This window comes from Phoenix dactylifera, chromosome 1 (genome assembly GCF_009389715.1).
Source record: "Phoenix dactylifera cultivar Barhee BC4 chromosome 1, palm_55x_up_171113_PBpolish2nd_filt_p, whole genome shotgun sequence".
NCBI lineage: Eukaryota > Viridiplantae > Streptophyta > Magnoliopsida > Arecales > Arecaceae > Phoenix > Phoenix dactylifera.
The window spans coordinates 4,726,232-4,745,376 of record NC_052392.1 but is presented as its reverse complement, the minus strand read 5'-3'; the positions used below and the strand labels follow the sequence as shown (position 1 = coordinate 4,745,376).

Here is a 19,145-nt window from a genome sequence, read left to right as displayed (position 1 = left end):
TTGGAATAACCTATAAATGTACATTTATCTGATCTAGCACTTAGCTTATGTCCAAAATTTCTTTTGACATATGCTTGGCAGCCCCATATTTTAAAATATTTAAGATTGGGCTTTCTACCTCTCCATATCTCATATGGAGTACTAGATACAGATTTTGAAGGTATCCTGTTTAGCACATATGTAGCAGTTTCTAAGGCATAACCCCAGAAGAAAATAGGAAGATCTGTAAAGCACATCATGGACCTTACCATATCTAATAGAGTATGATTCCTCCATTCAGCTACACCATTTAGTTGTGGCGTATACGGAGGTGTCCATTCAGAGAGAATGCCCTTTTCTTTAAGATGATTTAAAAATTCACTAGAAAGGTATTCACCTCCTCGATCAGATCGAAGGATTTTAATACACTTTTCGATTTGTTTTTCAACCATACTTTGATACTCTTTAAACTTATCAAAGGCTTCGTATTTATGTTTCATAAGATACATAAATCCGAACCTTGATAAATCATCAGTGAATGTGATGAAGTAAGAGTATCCACCTCTAGCTGCAGTTGTCATAGGACCACATACATCTGTATGTATAAGTCCTAATAACTCACTTGCCCTTTCTCCATGTCCAGTGAATGGAGACTTGGTCATTTTTCCCATAAGACAAGATTTACAAGTTCCTAATGATTCATAATCATAAGGATCAAAGAACTCTTCTTTGTATAACTTGTTAATTCTTGATTCACTTATGTGACCAAGTCGGCAATGCCAAAGGAGGGTATTATTCACTTCCTCTCTCTTTCTTTTATTGCTTTTATTAATATGAAAGACATTGTCATTAAGTAATAAAACTAGAAGACCATTTTTCATAATGCCATTGCAAAGATGCTTATTAGAAAAATAAATAGAGCAACCATTGCCCTTTCCATTAATTTCAAAACTTTTCTTTAACAACAAAGGAATGAAAATTACATTTCTAATAATTTTGGGCATATAATAACAATCTTCTAATTGTAGGAGCTTTTCCGAAGGCAATTCCAAGTTGTAGGTTCCAACAGCTTCAGCCTGGATGGACTCTCCTCCAGCGCCATACAGCTCGAAGTCACCTTTCTTCAAAATTTTAATTTTCTGTAGTCCATGCAAAGATTTGTAAATGTGAAAACCACAGCCGGTATCCAATACCCATGAATTTGAATTTGAAGAACTTAATGACAAGTTGGCATGTAACATAAACATACCTTTTGATGCAACTCTTGCATCGGTCTTCATACTTGCAAGAAAACTCTTGCAATTCCTTTTCCAGTGGCCAGCTTTGCCGCAATGAAAACAGGTACTTGATTCGGAGTTTTTCTTTCCTTTTTTCTTTTTGATGCTACTCTTGGGGTTCAATCGTTTCTTAGAACCCTTATTTCCCGATTTCCTCATAGAGGTGCTATTTATAAGGAGTGGACCTTTATCCTTCTTAATATGCCCTTCAGCTGTTTTGAGCATATTTAACAGCTCGGGCTGGGAGGTGTTCAGCTTGTTCATGTGAAAGTTCACAACAAACTGAGAGAATGAATCAGGCAGTGATTGCAGGATCAAATCCTGACTGAGCTCACTATCCATAGCAAAACCTAATTGACTTAATCTGGTGATCAAGTCTATAACCATAAGAACATGATTTTGCACTGGAGTTCCTTCATTCATTCTAGCACGGAACAACTGCTTAGATATCTCATACCTAGCAGTCCTGCTTTGTTCTTCATACAACTCTTTTAAATTGAGAAGTATGGATTGAGTGTCCATGCCTTCATGTTGCCTCTGTAATTCATTGTTCATAGAGGCAAGTATGATACATTTGACAGTCACACTGTCATTTTTCCACATCTTATGTGTGGCAACCTCCTCTTCTGTAGCATCATCCCCTAGATCTCCAAGATCAGGGGTTTCAAGTATATAGGAAATTTTCTCCTGAGTGAGTACTATCTTTAAATTCCTCAACCAGTCCACATAGTTTGGTCCGGTCAACTTGTTGGCATCTAAGATGCCTCTTAGTGAAAGTAAAGAAGCCATTTAATAATTCTACATATGCAAGAACAAAACTAATATAAGCAGACCAATCATGATGACATGTTTGCAACTAGATAAGGACTTTAATCTAATTTGTCTCCTACTATTTTTATCGAATATCATAGCCCTCCCCTATGATAAACGTGAAAATATAATTTTTCTTAGTAGGGTTGAGATCCTAATTCATCATAAAAAGCCTTGTGTTTACACAACAAATTCTTATGAGTTCAAAGATAGGAAACTCTTTCCAATTGCATCTCATGCAATTCTCAACTTTATCTTGTCCTCTTAAAATACTTATTGCCTTGTGTTAGCACAACAAACAATAATATTTTAGTTAAGTCAAACCCTTCATTTCCATATAGTCATATTCGAATAATATTGCCCTTGTGGTTGCACAACAAGGCAATATATTAAAATATGCCATAAGCATCTTAATGCACCAAGACAGTATAACATCAGTCCCCATTGCAAGTCTTGTGTTAGCACAACAAACTAGCATGGATCTTGACATAATAATATCGAGGCATGAAGGAAGGCTATCAATAGTGTTATATCAATATTAAGCTTATCCATAATAGGCAATCAAACAATTGGCCAGGTAAGCAGGTGGGAGGCTCCCCTTACTCAGAGAGTAAGGTCCTAATTAAGTAACCACCTTTAGTGCTTTTCTTATACACCAATTAGATTAATTGTTCTAGAATGGGTTAGCTCAAAGTTTTTCAACACTATGACTTAATATAATTTTTATTGAGGGCTTACTAGTCTCTAGCACATTCTTTAATTATAACATACATTTAACATGTCTAAAATAAACTATTATGCATCATGGCTATCTCATAGCATGTATAAATCATAAGCAATTAATTAACATGCTTCAACATATTTTCATATGGAAAATTTCATATCATGATATTTTATAACATAACATATCATATATTAATCATACATTTCAGCATTTCTCTAAGCATATGACATTACTATCTCATAGTAAATTAATAATCATACATCATACATAATTATTTGATTGAACCAATTAAGGATGGCTCTGATACCACTGAAGGGTTTTAGCATGTTATAATGCGCAGCGGAAGCTAGGAATTTTAAAAATTTCTTAATAAAGTCCCTATGCATGAAACCCTTTTAAGCCTAGATCACCTTAATGATTACAATCAAATGATATAAAATAAATGCAGAATTAGTAGAATACCTCAAACGCTAATCCAAAGTGTACAATCTCCACGAGGCGTCCAAGTGTCCGCCCTCCAATGGTGATCCACACGAAAACTTGATCAAGACTTTAGCTCCAAAGACTTTTGATCCTTAATGCAGAATTCTTCTAAAGAACTCTAATGGCATGCTTTCCTTCCTTTCTATTTTTTTTTAGCCTTCTAAAATCACTTCTAATCCTTTTGTCCTAAAGAAGACTACCTTGTCTTGGCTTAGGACACACTAGAAGCAATGCTAGAAAGAAAGAAACTAATGTAAGAAAGAAAGAAAAGAGGAGTGAGGTGGAATTGGAATGATGAAACCCATGGAGTGCTAACCTATTTATAATAGGTGTAGGGATGCATCTCCAAGGGATGCATCCCATCCACACATCCTCTCATGAAAGGGCATCATCTAAAGGGCCATATCAAATAAGAGGAGGTGCAGATCAAGTGAGGAGGTGCATCAAATGATATGTCCTTTCATGTGGTCCCATATTTTGACCAAGTCAACATCACATGCTAATCACATGTCCATCACGCCTCACCTCTTGATCTTTCATGATGATGATCCAAGGGCTCCAATGCAAGGCGCCATTCACTTGACCCATTATGTCTTCATCCAATGGTGGGATTAAGATCCAATGGTCAATTATGGTAGCCATCCTCTAACCCAATCCAATTGCGTTAAACCAACTCTCCATTATGTCTTCATCCAACGGTAGATCAAGATCTAACGGTCTAGATTGAATGATTTATTAAATTTAATCCAATTAGACTCAAACCAAGCCAATTAGGTGCCAACTCTTGGCTAACCCATATTAGAATATGATCTAATCAAATTAGATCAATTAAGAATCAGATTCGAATCCAATTCGAATCAGATTCGAATCCAATTCGAATTAGGAGCTAAGGTTTGCAACACCTGCTAGGATGTTTATCTTGCAAACATGATCTAATCCAATTAGACCCTTGATAAGTTTTCTTGTGTGTGACCCATTGGGTTCCATACTTAGCCAGCAATAGGTGTGAGTGCGAGTTGACCCAACTTGATTAGAACTCTTCTAATCAATTTAAGTCCAAACTGCGCGAACCCGAACTTAACAATTAGAATCCTTTCTAATTGATGATCGAATTAACTCTTTAATTTGATCAAACCTATAAAACAAGATTGACGTCTAGCAACGTGTCATGTCTACCCGAAAAATATGGAATTTGGTGGAAATACCAAAAATACCCTTCAGTGGCAAGTTACCATGCAATTCAATCCTTTAATCAAACTGCATCCCAAAAATGCATATGAGTATGAATATATGTCAAACTCAATTTCATATTCATATTTTTCTCAATCTTTTAATGATAATTCAAATAATGAAACATTAGAAACTCTTTCTAATTTTCATTCTACTTTGATCAAAGGTTTCCTGAATTATCATATGATTAGAATAAATAGGATGCTATCTTCTCTTACTAGAAGTGATAAATTCCTTGTTGACCTACTCATAATCTTCGTACACAATTCACCATATCCAGAAGACCTCGTACATAACTTATTGTCATGAATGAGTGTAAACCAAAATATGGGTTCATGTGCACAAGATACCATGGTGATCTCAGGTCATAGGATCAGCTGCACAACTCCCACTAAGAGAATCATCTTTTGACATGTAAGTAAGACTTCATAAGATTTCTCTTTGTAGGTCAATTCAGTGAACTCATTCCTCTAATGAGCACCCACATCTTTGTATTAGTGTCTCCACACAAATGATTGTAAGATCAATCATCCTCTGCATCGAGCATACATAAGACATACCAGTCTTTCCGGTAATCATTGATCCCCGACTCAATGTACCAATGACTGGGAATATTTAAGATTAGGATTTTAGGATTTTAAGTCTCACTAGTATGATCTCATCATAGTCTTAAAACCATTGCCCTAATCTAAGGAGTTTATCATAAATATAATCAACAGCATATGATAAAATATAACGCCTTTATTCATATTTAAATGTCATGTACATGATTTGGACAAATCAAAAGAAAAAACTTTTCGCAATACATATTGCGATTGGCTTGTAGGGCATCTACTCTTTCAGTATTGTCCGCTTTGGGTCCGGTGTTAGCGGCGCCTCACGGTTTTGCCCCACAAAGGCGCCTCCTTAAGGAAGGGTTATTGAGCCCCCCATTATATGGTACAGACCTTCCCGCTGAACAGCCGATGTGGGACTAAATTCAAGGAACCCCCCACAACAGAACTAATTACCTTTCAACTTGGAGCATCTCTATTTTACATCAGCCGGTGAAAAGTGACATTATGGGGTGAGCCATAATTAAAGCAAGGTTCCACCTAAAATTGGCAAATACATGAAACTACAAAGCTGCAGATAAATACAACAGTTGCTTAAACTGCGGTAATAACTTTTAGTGGTGCTACTTGTTGCTGGAATTTGGACCCGAGGGCGATCATGGGGCCGAGAGGGAGGAGCTTCGGCGGAAATCGGCGATCGGCGGTTCAACGGCGTGCGACGTCCTCCGGAAGACCTGCAAAAAGCCGGTGGGCGGGGTTTCCGGCGCCGGCCCTCCGATGCTTAAGTTAGAGAGGAGGCTCAAAAGTGCATGAGTCGGGGATCCAGGGGGGCGAGAGTCAGAGAGAGAGCCTTCCATTTTCCAACGGGGAATTTCCCCTTTATAGGTGGGCAACGGATTTACCTGTGATGCGATAGGACAAATAGTATGTCGTACAACCGGACGTACAGCAGGCATTAATGCTGGATCGTGTAAATCACCGTAGTTATTGGAGATCAGGCCGGAGCCATGCCATCTTTTGTAGCCGAGCAGGTTTGCCATTTAGGGCTTGGTGTCCGTAGACAGCAGAGGCCATACGCTTTAATTGTTGACTAAGCTAAATGCCTGTAAGGGCCATGCGCATTGATTGTTGAGTAAGCTGAATGTATGTGAGTGCCATACTTATTAATTGTTGACAGAGGCAAGGCGTAGTTTCTTGGTCGCGTTGCGAGGGGATGTGACCGCAGCGCGCGGGTCAGGCATCTTTAGATCAGTAAGGCTGCTTGGATACTTCCGGGCTGAAGGGGTTACTCAGGCATCTTTGGGTAAGAGGGCCTGCTCGGGCGCTAATTGCTCGGAGGGGCTGCTCGGAGAGTCTGCTCGGAGGGTCTACTCGGATGCCTCCAGGTCGGAGGGATTGCTCGAAAACTTATGCGGGTGCGGCGGCTTTTCCCCCAACACTACCCTCCGACTTCCGAGCTCGAGCTGCTCGCAGGCTCGAGCGCGGAAAGTAGTTTCAATTGTATTAATGCGGGTTAGGAGAAATTTTGAATTATCGCGCGCTTCGAGGAATTTTTAATGGGGGTGGATGGGCGGCGTCTTTTCTTTCCCGAAGCATCTTATCATTAGTACTTTCTCACTTTCCGAAGCGTCCTCGCGTCGTGGGCTCATGATGGGGCCACGCGATCCGACGAGGCGTTTCCGTATTCGAAACGTTGGTCCGAATTGAATGCCGTGCTTTAATTTTCGAGAACGACGCGTGTCGTGATCTGGGCGGGGAGCAGCGCTCTGCCTCGCAGATCAGGACCGTTAGTGGGATTTATATAAATCTCTGCTTGGTCGTCTCCAACTTCTTTCCTTAGTCTCCTATAGCCCTTATCTTCTTCCCAGTCTGAGGCAACCGATCCTCCAATCCTCCATTTTCTTTTCGAACTTTTTCTCTTTTCAATTTAAACTTTTCGACTTGCTAACTTTTCTGCTAAGGCTTTCGAGCTCGTTCAAGTCCTCAGACCTGGGCTCTATGATTTCATCCACGTTCAACACGTAATTAGATTTAGGTTTATCGCGTAAAGTCCCTGGGCTCCGGATCCCAGCCTTCGCTGCTCGGATTTCCGACCAGGGGAGTTACTGTACTTAGGTCGAGGTGTTCGAGATCGCCAAGCCTCAGTCTAGGCTTAGGTTTTGCCATCATAGAGCTCGGGGCCCGAACCGCAGGGCATCGTGCTCTAGTCATCATGTTGGATTATCGACTTCAAGTTTTAGCGGAGTTCGCTGTTTTCGAACTCTGATGTGAATTTTGTCGAGCCCTCGAGCTCGGATCTCTAGTTGCCGAAGCAAATTATCGAACCCCTCGATTTAAACTCGGGATCAAATTTCACCGAGCTGCTGGCACGAATCAAACTAGGATTCATAAGGCGATGCACGCGGGGTCAGCGAGATCTCAGCTCGCGACCAATCCGGCGAAATGCCTCGATGCTGGTCAGGATCTTATCTGAGCGTTCAATCGGTGCAGGAGCGAATGAAACAATGTAAGCATTGATTTGAGTGTACCTTTTGCACTGTCGGAGCTAGACGATCCGTCTTGCAAGCTGCTTCTGGAGGCTGGTTTTGGCTTGAGATCCGTCCTAAAACCTTGGAGTTTGCCTAGGTACTGAGGTAGGGGACGGCCTTGTAGACCTCGTCCAATATTTGCTTCGAGGTTGAAGCTCTAGTTCTCCAAGCTCGAATGTAAGGTCGAAGCCGAGCAGCGAGGTTGCTGCAAACCAGCACTTGAAGCCAAGAGGTTCGAACCAATCTTGCGGCGCTTTCCGAGGTCGAGGGGTCTGGGAACGCACTGTTGACCTCGGGGCATCCCGATCTTAGTCGAGGTATCGTACGCCAGGTCGAGGGATTTAGGAACACACTATCGACCTGCGACGCTTTCCGAGGTCGAGGGGTTTGGGCACGCACTGTCGACCTCGAGGCATCCCAACCTTCGTCGGGGTATCGTACGCCAGGTCGAGGGGTTTGGAAATGCACTGTCAACCTACGACGCTTTCCGAGGTCGAGGGATTTGGGCATGCACTGTCGACCTCGAGGCATCCCAACCTTAGTCGGGGTATCGTACGCCAAGTCGAGGGATTTGGGAACGCACTGTCGACCTGCGACGCTTTCCGAGGTCGAGAAATTTGGGCACGCACTGTCAACCTCGAGGCATCCCAACCTTAGTCGGGGTATCGTACGCCAAGTCGAGGAGTTTGGGAACGCACTGTCAACCAGCGACGCTTTCCGAGGTCGAGGGGTTTGGGCACGCACTGTCGACCTCGAGGCATCCCAACCTTAGTCGGGGTATCGTACGTCAGGTCGAGGGGTTTGGAAACGCACTGTCGACCTGCGACACTTTCCGAGGTCGAGGGATTTGGGCACGTACTGTCGACCTCGGGGCATCCCGAACCGTCGGAGCTTTTAAGGGAGATCGAGATCGAGCTCGACGTTGGCACTCCGGATCTTTGGTAAGGCGTCCGGTGCTGCCCGATATGAATGGTAATGTCCGAGCAGGGTCGTATGTATATGAGTTGGGTCGGGTCGTCTGGGAATCATGAACGTTTAAACGTCAGGAGAAACAACACAGTTGAATGATTGCAGATAAATTATTGTGAAAGGCGTAAGATTCGTGTTCCGAATAGTGAGAACCCCTTGAGGTTCTACTGGTAGTACACTCGGAGATTTTCAGAATTCCAGCTTCGGAGGATGGGGGTCCCGTCGAGGGACTCCAGCTTGTACATCCCAGATCGTTGGACCCGCGCGACCCGATAGGATCCTTCCCAATTTGGGGCTAACTTTTCTTGCTCGGTGGGTTGAGAAGCTTCAGCTCTTCTGAGGACGAGGTCCTCCGCTTTGAAAGATTTGGCTTTGACTCTGGCGTTGTAGTATTGTGCCATCTTTTGCTGGTATCTCGCCATGCGGACTCGGGCAGCTTTTCTTGTCTCCTCGATTAAGTCCAAGTTGTTCCTGAGCTGCGAAGAGCTGGAGTCGGCATCATAATACTCCATCCTTGGGGAGGAAAGTCCAATCTCCAGTGGGATGACGGCTTTTGCTCCATATGTCAAGTTGAAGGGCATTTCACCGGTGGGCACACGGAATGTGGTCCGGTAGGCCCACAGGAAGTTGTACAGGTCTTCGACCCATTGCCCTTTGGACTGGTCGAGACTGGCTTTGAGCTCCTGCAAAATAGTACGATTTGTTACCTCGGTTTCTCCGTTTGCCTGAGGGTGCGCAACCGAGGTGAAGCGGTGGTCGATGCCAAGCTCGGAGCAAAATTCTCTAAAACGAGCATTGTCGAACTGGTGGCCATTGTCCGATATGAGGATGCGGGAAAGTCCAAATCTACAGATTATTGACTTTCAGACGAAATTCCGCATCTTCTGCTCGGTGATCCGGGTCACTGGCTCGGCCTCGACCCATTTGGTGAAATAGTCGATAGAAATGACCAAGAACTTTCTTTGCCCGGTCGCCAGGAGGAACGGTCCCAGGATATCGATTCCCCATTGGGCAAATGGCCAGGAGGAACTGATCGAAGTCAGCGGAGCCGAGGATCGGCGTTGAATATTGGCGTTTCTCTGGCATCGGTCGCACCTCCGGACAAAGTCTAGTGTATCCTTCTGGAGTGTCGGCCAGTAATACCCCTGGCGTAGAATCTTGTGCGCCAGCGCTCGGCCTCCCAGATGGTTTCCGCAGATCCCTTCATGAACTTTGTGCATTGCATAATCCGCCTCTGACGGGCGGAGGCACCTGAGGAGGGGAGAAGTGAAAGATCTCCGATAAAGCCTGCCTTCATACGGTATATACCAAGCGGCTTGATGCTTAACTCGGCGAGCTTCACGCTCATCGCTAGGAAGGTCTTCATCCTGTAGATAACTGGTGAGCTCGTCCATCCAGCTCGGCTTAAACTCGATGCAAAGAGCCGGTTCGGGTTCCTCCGTGCTGGGCATTTAGAGATACTCTAATGCTGCTGCCTTGGGAAGCTCACTCATGCGAGAAGATGCCAACTTTGATAATTGATCTGCTCTGAGATTCTCCGACCTGGCGATGTGTTGAATGTGAAAAGAACTCAGAGTTGAGGCGAGATGTCGCACCTTTTGAAGATACTTCTGCATCGACGGTTCTCTAGTCTCAAAATCTTCCAAGATTTGGCTCACAACCAATTGAGAATCGCTGAAGACCTTTAGGTTCCCAACCTTCAGCTCCTTGGCCAGCTTGAGCCTGGGAATAAGTGCCTCGTACTCCGCTGCATTGTTCGTGGCGGGGAACTCGAAGAGCAGGGTTGTTCCGCGACCACCCCATCCGGGCTGGTGAGGATGAGGCCTGCCCCGCTACCCCCCGAGCTAGAGAAGCCGTCCACATGCAAGGTCCACGGCTGCACTGAGGGTTCTTCTGGTGTAGATGCGGGCTCGAGCTCGTCAGGCACAGTGCATTCCACGATGAAATCGGCGAGTGCCTGAGCTTTAATTGTTGGCCTCGGCCGATATTCAAGATCGAATTCTCCGAGCTCGACTGCCCACTTCGTGATTCGACCAGCTCGATCTGATCGTTGTAGGATCTGCTTTATCGGCTGGTCGATCAGCACGGATATGGTGTGGGCTTGAAAATAGGGCCGGAGTCTCCGAGCCGAGACGACCAGGGCAAAAATGGTCTTCTCCAATTTGGAGTATCGGATCTCAGCATCCCTCAAGACTCGGCTGGTGTAGTACGCTGGTCTTTGAAGCTTGTTCTCCTCCCGGACCAAAATTGAGCTTACCGCAACTGGGGAAATAGCCAAATACAAGTAGAGGAGCTCGCCTTGCTGCGGCTTCGTGAGCAATGGTGGAGAAGCGAGGAGACGCTTAAGCCCTTCAAAGGCTTGCTGGCATTCTGTCGACCATAGGAAGTTCTTCGGCCGCTTGAGAGTTGCGAAGAGCGGAAGACAGCGCTCGGCCGACCGGGAGACAAATCTTCCTACAGTTGCGACCCGTCCCGTGAGTCGCTGCACTTCTTTGACTATCCTCGGGGGCGCCATCTCTTGAAGTGCTCGGATTTTTTCGGAGTTGGCCTCGATTCCCCGTTGGGTGATCACGAAGCCAAGGAATTTGCCCGAGGTAACTCCGAATGCACATTTTGCAGGATTAAGCTTCATCTGGTACCTTCGAAGCGTGGAAAATGCTTCGTTGAGGTCAGCCACATGATCTCTCGCCATTCGGCTCTTCACCAGCATATCGTCAACATAGACCTCCATATTTCGGCCTATCTGGTCTTTAAAGATTTGGCTGACCAGCCTCTGATAAGTTGCGCCAGCATTTTTTAAACCGAAAGGCATCACCTTGTAGCAATAGGTGCCCCCATTAGTGATGAAGGCCGTTTTTTCTTCATCCTCCTCCGCCATCCGGATCTGGTTGTACCCTGAGAAGGCGTCCATGAATGTGAGCAGCTCATGTCCCGAAGTGGAGTCCACGAGCTGGTCGATGCTGGAAAGTGGGAAGCTATCTTTCGGGCAAGCTTTGTTCAGATCGGTGTAGTCCACGCACATGCGCCATTTCCCGCTGGCTTTTTTGACCAGAACCACATTGGCGAGCCACTCCGGATAGGAAATCTCCCGGATGAAGCTGGCCTTGAGGAGTTTATCAATCTCCTCGGCCACCACCCGCTGCCGTTCTGGGGCATTATTTCGCTTCTTCTGCCGCATGGGCTTGCAGGTTGGTTTCACTTGAAGTCGGTAGACCGCGACCTCCGGATCTATTCCTAGCATATCGGTGGGCGATCAGGCGAAGATGTCCAAGTTGGCCTGCAGGAAGTCGACGAGGCGATTTCTTTCGTAAGCGACGGCTTCTTCGGCCTTGGCATACTTCAGCGCCCGGACCAGCATCTCGGTGAAGTCGGCAGAAAAATTCTTCTCGATGGAGAAGAGAAATCTATAGGACCGGGCACCAGTCTTAAGCGCTGACATGGCAATTGACTGGTCAAGCTCGCGGACCTCCCATGTTGCGGCAGTAAAACGGTCCAGATATTCTCTGAGGGACTCTCCCTTCCTCTGCTTTATGTTAAGGAGAGAGTCTCAAGTCCGCCGCTGGGGTCGGCTGGCAGCAAAATTGGTGGCGAACTGCCTGCCGAGCTGCTCGAAAGAAGAAACGGTGCTGGATTTCAGCCCGGTGAACCAGAGCCGGGCTGCTCCTCGAAGCGTTGCTAGGAAGGCCTTGCAGAGCATGGCCTCCGAGGATCCTTACAGTGCCATCAAGGCCCAGTAACTTTTCAGGTGGTCGAGAGGGTCGGTCATGCCATTGTAGGGCTCCACTTGGGGCATCTTGAACCTCGGTGGGACCGGCTCATCCTTGATTTGTTGGGAGAAAGAGGACTTCGTGGTAAACTCGAAGCCGCCCTCGCATCTCGCCCTCTTACCGTGGAGTACCTCGATCTGGCGCTCCAGCTTCTCGACTTTCTTGTCGAGTTCACCACTCTGAGGGACCACCACAGTGGTCTGTTCAGGCGCAGGTTGTCCTAGGACTGACTCGGCCTCTGACGGTTGTGGCCAGTCATCCGGATCCCTTACCAGGGGTTCCCTCCAGGAGGATACTCGGGCTGAACCCTGACGATGACACCGCTCCGCTCCATCAGCCTTCGAAGAGGCATGGAGATTTCGGTCCTAGAGAGCTGGCTCACTTGGCGGGGGCGCCGGCTGAACCGGGGCTTGAGGGAGAGGTGCTGCCGGGACGCTCTTAGGCTGCAGGCCTTGGACAACAACAGCCAAAGCCTGGACTTGCTGCACCAAGATGTCAAACTGTTCCGCCCGGACTTGAGGAGTCGAATCGGCCGGAGGCGGCGAGTTCTGGACAGAGTGTCCGGGGCTAGGCGGAGGACGTCGAGAGGCATTAGAAGCTTCCTTGCTTCTCAGCTTCATGGCCACGACTCGGGCCCTTCCTCTAGCGCCAACTGTTGCTGGAATTTGGACCCGAGGGCGACCACGGAGCCGAGAGGGAGGAGCTCCGGTGGGAATCGGTGATCGGCGGTCCAATGACGTGCGACGTCTTTCGGAAGACCTGCAAAAAGCCGGTGGCCAGGATTTCTGGCGCCGGCCCTTCGATGCTTTAGTCAGAGAGAAGGCTCAAAAGTGCATGAGTCGGGGATCCGGAGGACGAGAGTCAGAGAGAGAGCCTTCCGTTTCCCAACGGAGAATTTTCTCTTTATAGGTGGGCAACGGATTTACCTGTGATGCGACAGGACAAATAGTCTGTCGTACAACCGGACATACAACAGGCATTAATGCTGGATCGTGTAAATCACCGCAGTTATTGGAGATCAGGCCGGAGCCATGCCATCTTTCGTAGCCGAGCAGGTTTGCCATTTAGGGCTTGGTGTCCGTAGACAGCAGAGGCCATACGCTTTAATTGTTGAGTAAGCTAAATGCCTGTAAGGGCCATGCGCATTGATTGTTGAGTAAGCTGAATGCCTGTGAGTGCCATACTTATTAATTGTTGACAGAGGCAAGGCGTAGTTTCTTGGTCGCGTTGCGAGGGGATGTGACCGCAGCGCGTGGGTTAGGCGTCTTTAGGTCAGTAAGGCTGCTTGGATACTTCCGGGCTGAAGGGGCTACTCGGGCATTTTTGGGTAAGAGGGCCTGCTCGTGCGCTAATTGCTCGGAAGGGCTGCTCGGAGGGTCTGCTCGGACGCCTCCAGGTCAGAGGGATTGCTCGAAAACCTGATGCGAGTGCGGCGGCTTTTTTCCCAACACTACTTTGTTGCCATGGTTTACCATTTGCCAATAGTTTTTTATTTTAGTGAAATTATCCAAACGATATATTGCATTTATTATTCAAACAAAGTCGAGGAAGAAAGGATAATCTCTAGGATTATGGTCATCCAACCGCATGCATGGCTAAAATGCATACCTTTGACATTGCCCAACTCTGATGCTAAGATCTTGGCACGATAAAGGGTAGATTTCCGCCCAAAGTAGTAATGGATGCCAAGAAATTATACGGGAGGTGGCTGACAAAGCTCCTTAAAGACTTGCTGATTTTCTTAATCTCATCCTCCTTGTAATATGTTCAAGGTTGCATGTTGCAGTCGCTTGGTAATGTAAAATGCAGACTTTAGTATTCAACATGTATGTTGGCGGGAAGTGCCACATCTTTTGCTCCAAACTTGTATGTAGAAAAGAAGAATATGTGGAAAAGAATATATTGTGGAGAACTATTTCTACCAACCTTATGAGATAGTCATCATTTATATTTATAGTTGATAATGTACAAGAGATCACCACTAGGATGATACAAAGATAGAAAAAGAATAAATGGATCCGTAGAATCAATCCAAAATTTATGCTATTCGAACTTCAAAATTCAGAATTCAAAATTCAAAATTCAAAATTGAAAATTTGTAGAATCATGGATCTTTGATATATGGCTTGATATGGGGCTGAGATGAAGATACTGCCAATATTGTGAAATCTCTTTCTATGATGGGACTTAATGAAGCTCAATAATTCAAAGTCCATTTGGGCTTTATAGGTTTTCGACTGATGACCCTGCATGCAGGCTCTCGTGCAACTTGGTTGGTTGTGCCATGCACGATATAGACATGTGCATGGCTAACATTTTTGACTATACTCCATACAATTCAAATTTTAAATTCAAATGGAGAAGCCACACTCCCATTTAATTCAAATTTTAAAATTAGAATTCAGGCGTTAGTCATCCTAATTTTACTATTTCACATGTATCGTCAGAGTTATAGGATATAGTTCACTAATGTATTCCATCTTCACACACCGCTAAAATATTTGAATCCAATAAATAGGTCCAGATGGCAAGTCATCTTGTCCATCCACAATCGGCATTATTTCTCCAACATGCAGAATTTGCAGAATTATAATGCTTTGTCGGCCATGGCAAATGCAAAAAGGCAAGTTCCGTGGTGTGGGGGATCTGCCAATGACACCCAAGGGTCCCATGATTCTTTGAGTGCTGTAATCTTCAACAAATATTGATGAGATACAAATATGAAGGCCTTTTTCTTTTGAGGGGCAAGGCACACCTCCTGGATATGCATGATAAGAAGGGATCGAGGGGAGGTGGCTATGATATTGGAGAAGAAAGCACTCTAAGCCCTAACCTGCGGAATTTTGTATCGCTGAGCACAAAATCCATCATAAAAATAACATCATCATCAAATGAATAACAACCCAATTATCAGGTCTAACGGTTTTCATATGGTCACATTGATAGATGGATCAAAAGAATTCTTTCAATAGATCATCGACATACAACATGTTTTCTCTATCACATTTTTGTTACATAGACAAGCATGACCTCATGTTTTCCAATACTAATTTGCTTTAGAAGAATCTTGGGGAATGCTGGAAGGAATTGAGAGAATTTTGCTGTTACATGCTCTCACGTCCAAGTACAAAATATGGTTTTTGGATTCATGAACCCACCTGCTCATGCATTCATGCAAATACATTCTAAAAAATGTCATTTCTTTCAAATCCTTGTCCATCCAAATGTGGTAATAATACGTCGAACATGATTTCCGCAGTCAAATCTCCAAAACAAATGGTCCCAGTCTCCCAGAATTCGTTAATGTACTTGCTCGCAGGCTCCATACTTTCATTCGCATCTTTCCAATGTCTAATACTCCCATGCATGATACACTGATCTCATGAGATTTTGTCCATGATGCTAACTTCTTCCGGCCAAGCAGGTGAAATAATGAAGTTTAGAACACCATCATCTTGGGGTCATCGATCCTTTCTCTGCACGAGAACAAGAAAGAGGTTTAGTCTTGATTCTACTAATTAGTAATTGTTGATTAATGCATGTTAGCAGACAGTGGTTTTCGGAATTAGTACGATAGATTATGTAATTGGAGAGGAGCTTCTAGAAACACGGGATTTCAGCTGACCTGTTGGGCCTTCTAGATCATACAAAAGCTGAAGGAAGGTTGTAAAAACAAACAACTTGATAGATCTTTAATTATCATACGGTAGCCAACTAATGTAAGGAATTGCTATGCATATCATCTGGGGCAGGACAGGCTTTTCTTCTTTCTTACTGCAGTCCCTGGGTCGAAGTTCTACACAAAAAGCTATAGATCATGCAATATACACACAAGGATTCCATGTATTGAATAAAAGAAGGCAGCCCAAGAAAAGAAAAGAAGAAAAAAACTGATATCTGATATCGTCTCTTGAAAGGATATGCGAAGAGGATTAGGTATCAGAAAAAAAAAACAAGCGATCACATCAGGATATGTACCTAAAAGGACGAGAATGATGCAGAATATCAAATAATTGCCGAGTAGTATAACATCCATCCCTGGCTTGTTGAAGCTGCTGCAAAATATGAAGAATAAATTGATGGGCCTATTTGCCAATTATCTTCCATTCATAGCTATAGAAAGAGGACTGAAAGGAAACACAGAGGTGGAAACCATTTTTGACCTTTTTCTTGTACAATCGATTGGCGTTGGCCCATATTTGCCGATTGCTTCAACATGACGTGGGTGTTGTGTCATCAGATCAGAGGCCAATCAGGTAGCCCTCGGCGATAGATTTTGTTGGGGAGAGTCAACTTGTGGAGGGAAGGGAAGCGCGGTTGTTCTTCACCAGCACCTGCTAACCACTCTGGAAGAGACTCTACTTCCCGATCTTCGAGCTTTATGTGCTCCACGGCATCCACACCCTCCACAACCTTCAATCTCTCACAATCCAGAACAACTAATAGTTTGAGTCTAGGAAAGTTGGACACTCTCTCCAAACTTGAGTTGTCCTGCAAGATCAAATTTGTAAGAGAGGGGAGGTTTTGGATTTCTCTCAGGCTGTGGGCACGAAGCATATATAACTCCCGCAAGGCGGCGGCACGGCAGAGAAGGCTATCCGGAAGAGAATTCAACTTCGGACATCCAATAATGCTTATTGAGTCGAGAGAAGGTAGCAACGATGTTGTGCGGTTGTCCTCCTCCCACCACCATTCTTCCAAATTAGGCATGTCTTCAAATATAAGTATCTCTAGTCTAGGGAAGTAGGAGGAGGAGAAGAATTCAGGCCCGATGCTCGTGACTGCAGAAGCACCTTCAATCCGGAGGTAATCAAGTTGTGGTAGCATTCCCAAGAGTGGAAGTTGCTGGCATAGAGCACAACTAGTCAGTTCCAGCCATCGCAGGGAAGGGAGCGATGACGAGGAAGGTGTCATCATCCAGCTGGGAAACTCACGGCCGAAGTAGCCATGGATTGGAAGCCGTTCGATGCATGGCGGTGGGCAGAGCTCCTCGAATACCTCCCTTATTCTCTTGATATCTTCCTCATCGAAATCACTTGCACGAGGCTGCTGCACATCAGAAGAGCTGCTCGATCGCTTGCAATGCAAATCTAGTTCGATAAGATGGGGCTTGGCTTGAAGTGCAGCGGCTTTTGCTTCAGCCCTGTCTGATACCCTCTCCAAGTTTTCTATTATCAAACACTGAAGCTTGGAGAGGGATTTCAACTCCTCCAAGGTGCAGAATCTCCCGTGTTGATGTCCCTTGTGCTCCTGCTCCCTGTCATCTTCTCCCACTCCGGATCTGCAGCCCTCGCTACCATTCGCTACAAATCCCAATAATTGACTCAGTTGTTTCAGTCTCCCTATTCCCACGGGCAGACCATCATGTAGTGTATTTTGGAGGTCTAGAACCCTTAGATTGATTAACTCCACGACACCATTAGGGAGGTTGTGCAAATATTTACAATCCTCGAGAATCAGGAATTGGAGATTTCTAAGATTACCTATGCTCTCTGGTATCTCTCTTATTGAAGTATGAGAGAGACCAAGATATCTAAGGTGCACAAGATATCCCAAGAAAGTTGGGAGATTGGCAATGGCGGTTCCACATAAGTTAAGGACCCTTAAACTCCTCAGTTTTTTGAAGAGATCTTCTGGAAGACCACGAGTAAGTGGGGTACGGAGGAATGACAGGTTCCTCAAGGATGTCTGTTCCATTATAAAGTCTGGTAGGATTTCTAATTTTTCATCCATAATTAATAAACGGCGTAATTTTATCGATGATGACGAGGAGGAGGACATGGTCTTGTATTCGAGTGCTCGTGCATCTCCGATGAAGCACTCATCCCCTGCTATATGCTGAGCTAGAGATCGCAGGAGGTCATGCATCCTGCAACCTGATTGATCATACCAATGAGGAACCGGCTGTAGGAGGTTCCTTTGTACCAACTCCTTCCAATATCCTTCTGCCACATCTCCCAAGGGCGTATTGTCTTCGGATGTTACAAAGCCCTCTGCAATACAAATACTGATGAAAAAATCTTGATGAATTAGGTAATCCTCGGGAAATAATGAAAGGCAAGAGAAGCACTGCTTGAGAAGAGGTGGTAAATGCAGATAGCTCAAGTACAAAGCACTCATCACCCCATCCGGAAGCTTAGTAAAAGTCCATGCTGAGCTATAAAGGACCTTTTCCCATTCCTATTGCCTTTTCGCCTTGGTTCGAAGAACCCCTCCAATCGTCCTAAGAGCAAGAGGAAGGCCATCACATTTCTCTACAATTCTCATGCCGACATCCCTTAACACATCCCTTTTTTCCTCGCCTTCCTCAAACACCATCTTGCAAATTAATGACCAACCATCCTCTCGAGACAACTTATCCACCATATGAGTATATATGGCACCCATCTGTTGAGCAATGTTTATAATTCTAGTTGTTATCAAAATTCTACTATCTCCCAAACCACTCTGCAAGGGCTTTCTCAATAGCTCATCCCATACCCGTGCATCCCAAACATCATCCAAGACTACAAAGAATTTTTTATTCCTAAGTAATTCGCTAAGCATGGGTTCAAGAGTGTGACCAGCTTCTTGAACTCCTCAAGAGTAAGAGTTCTCAGCCTCTCACTTCTGCCTTCTCGCTAGGTACTGGTTCTAGCTCAAACATGACAGGTATTCCCACTTCTCTCGCTTTGTCTACTCATATCATACCTTTGGTTTTATCTTCACAAAATGGTTTCTCAAATGGTGTTTGGATCATTGATACGGGTGCTTCAGATCATATCGTATCAGATGTCTCTTTCTTAACTCATGTCAATGCACAACTGAATTCCAGAGTTCAACTT

General features: G+C 45.1%; 1 pseudogene; it reads right to left on the bottom strand.

Moving 5' to 3' along the window:
- The window catches only part of LOC113462018, a 42,804-nt pseudogene that overhangs the window by 19,536 nt on the left and 4,123 nt on the right, over positions 1-19,145 (bottom strand).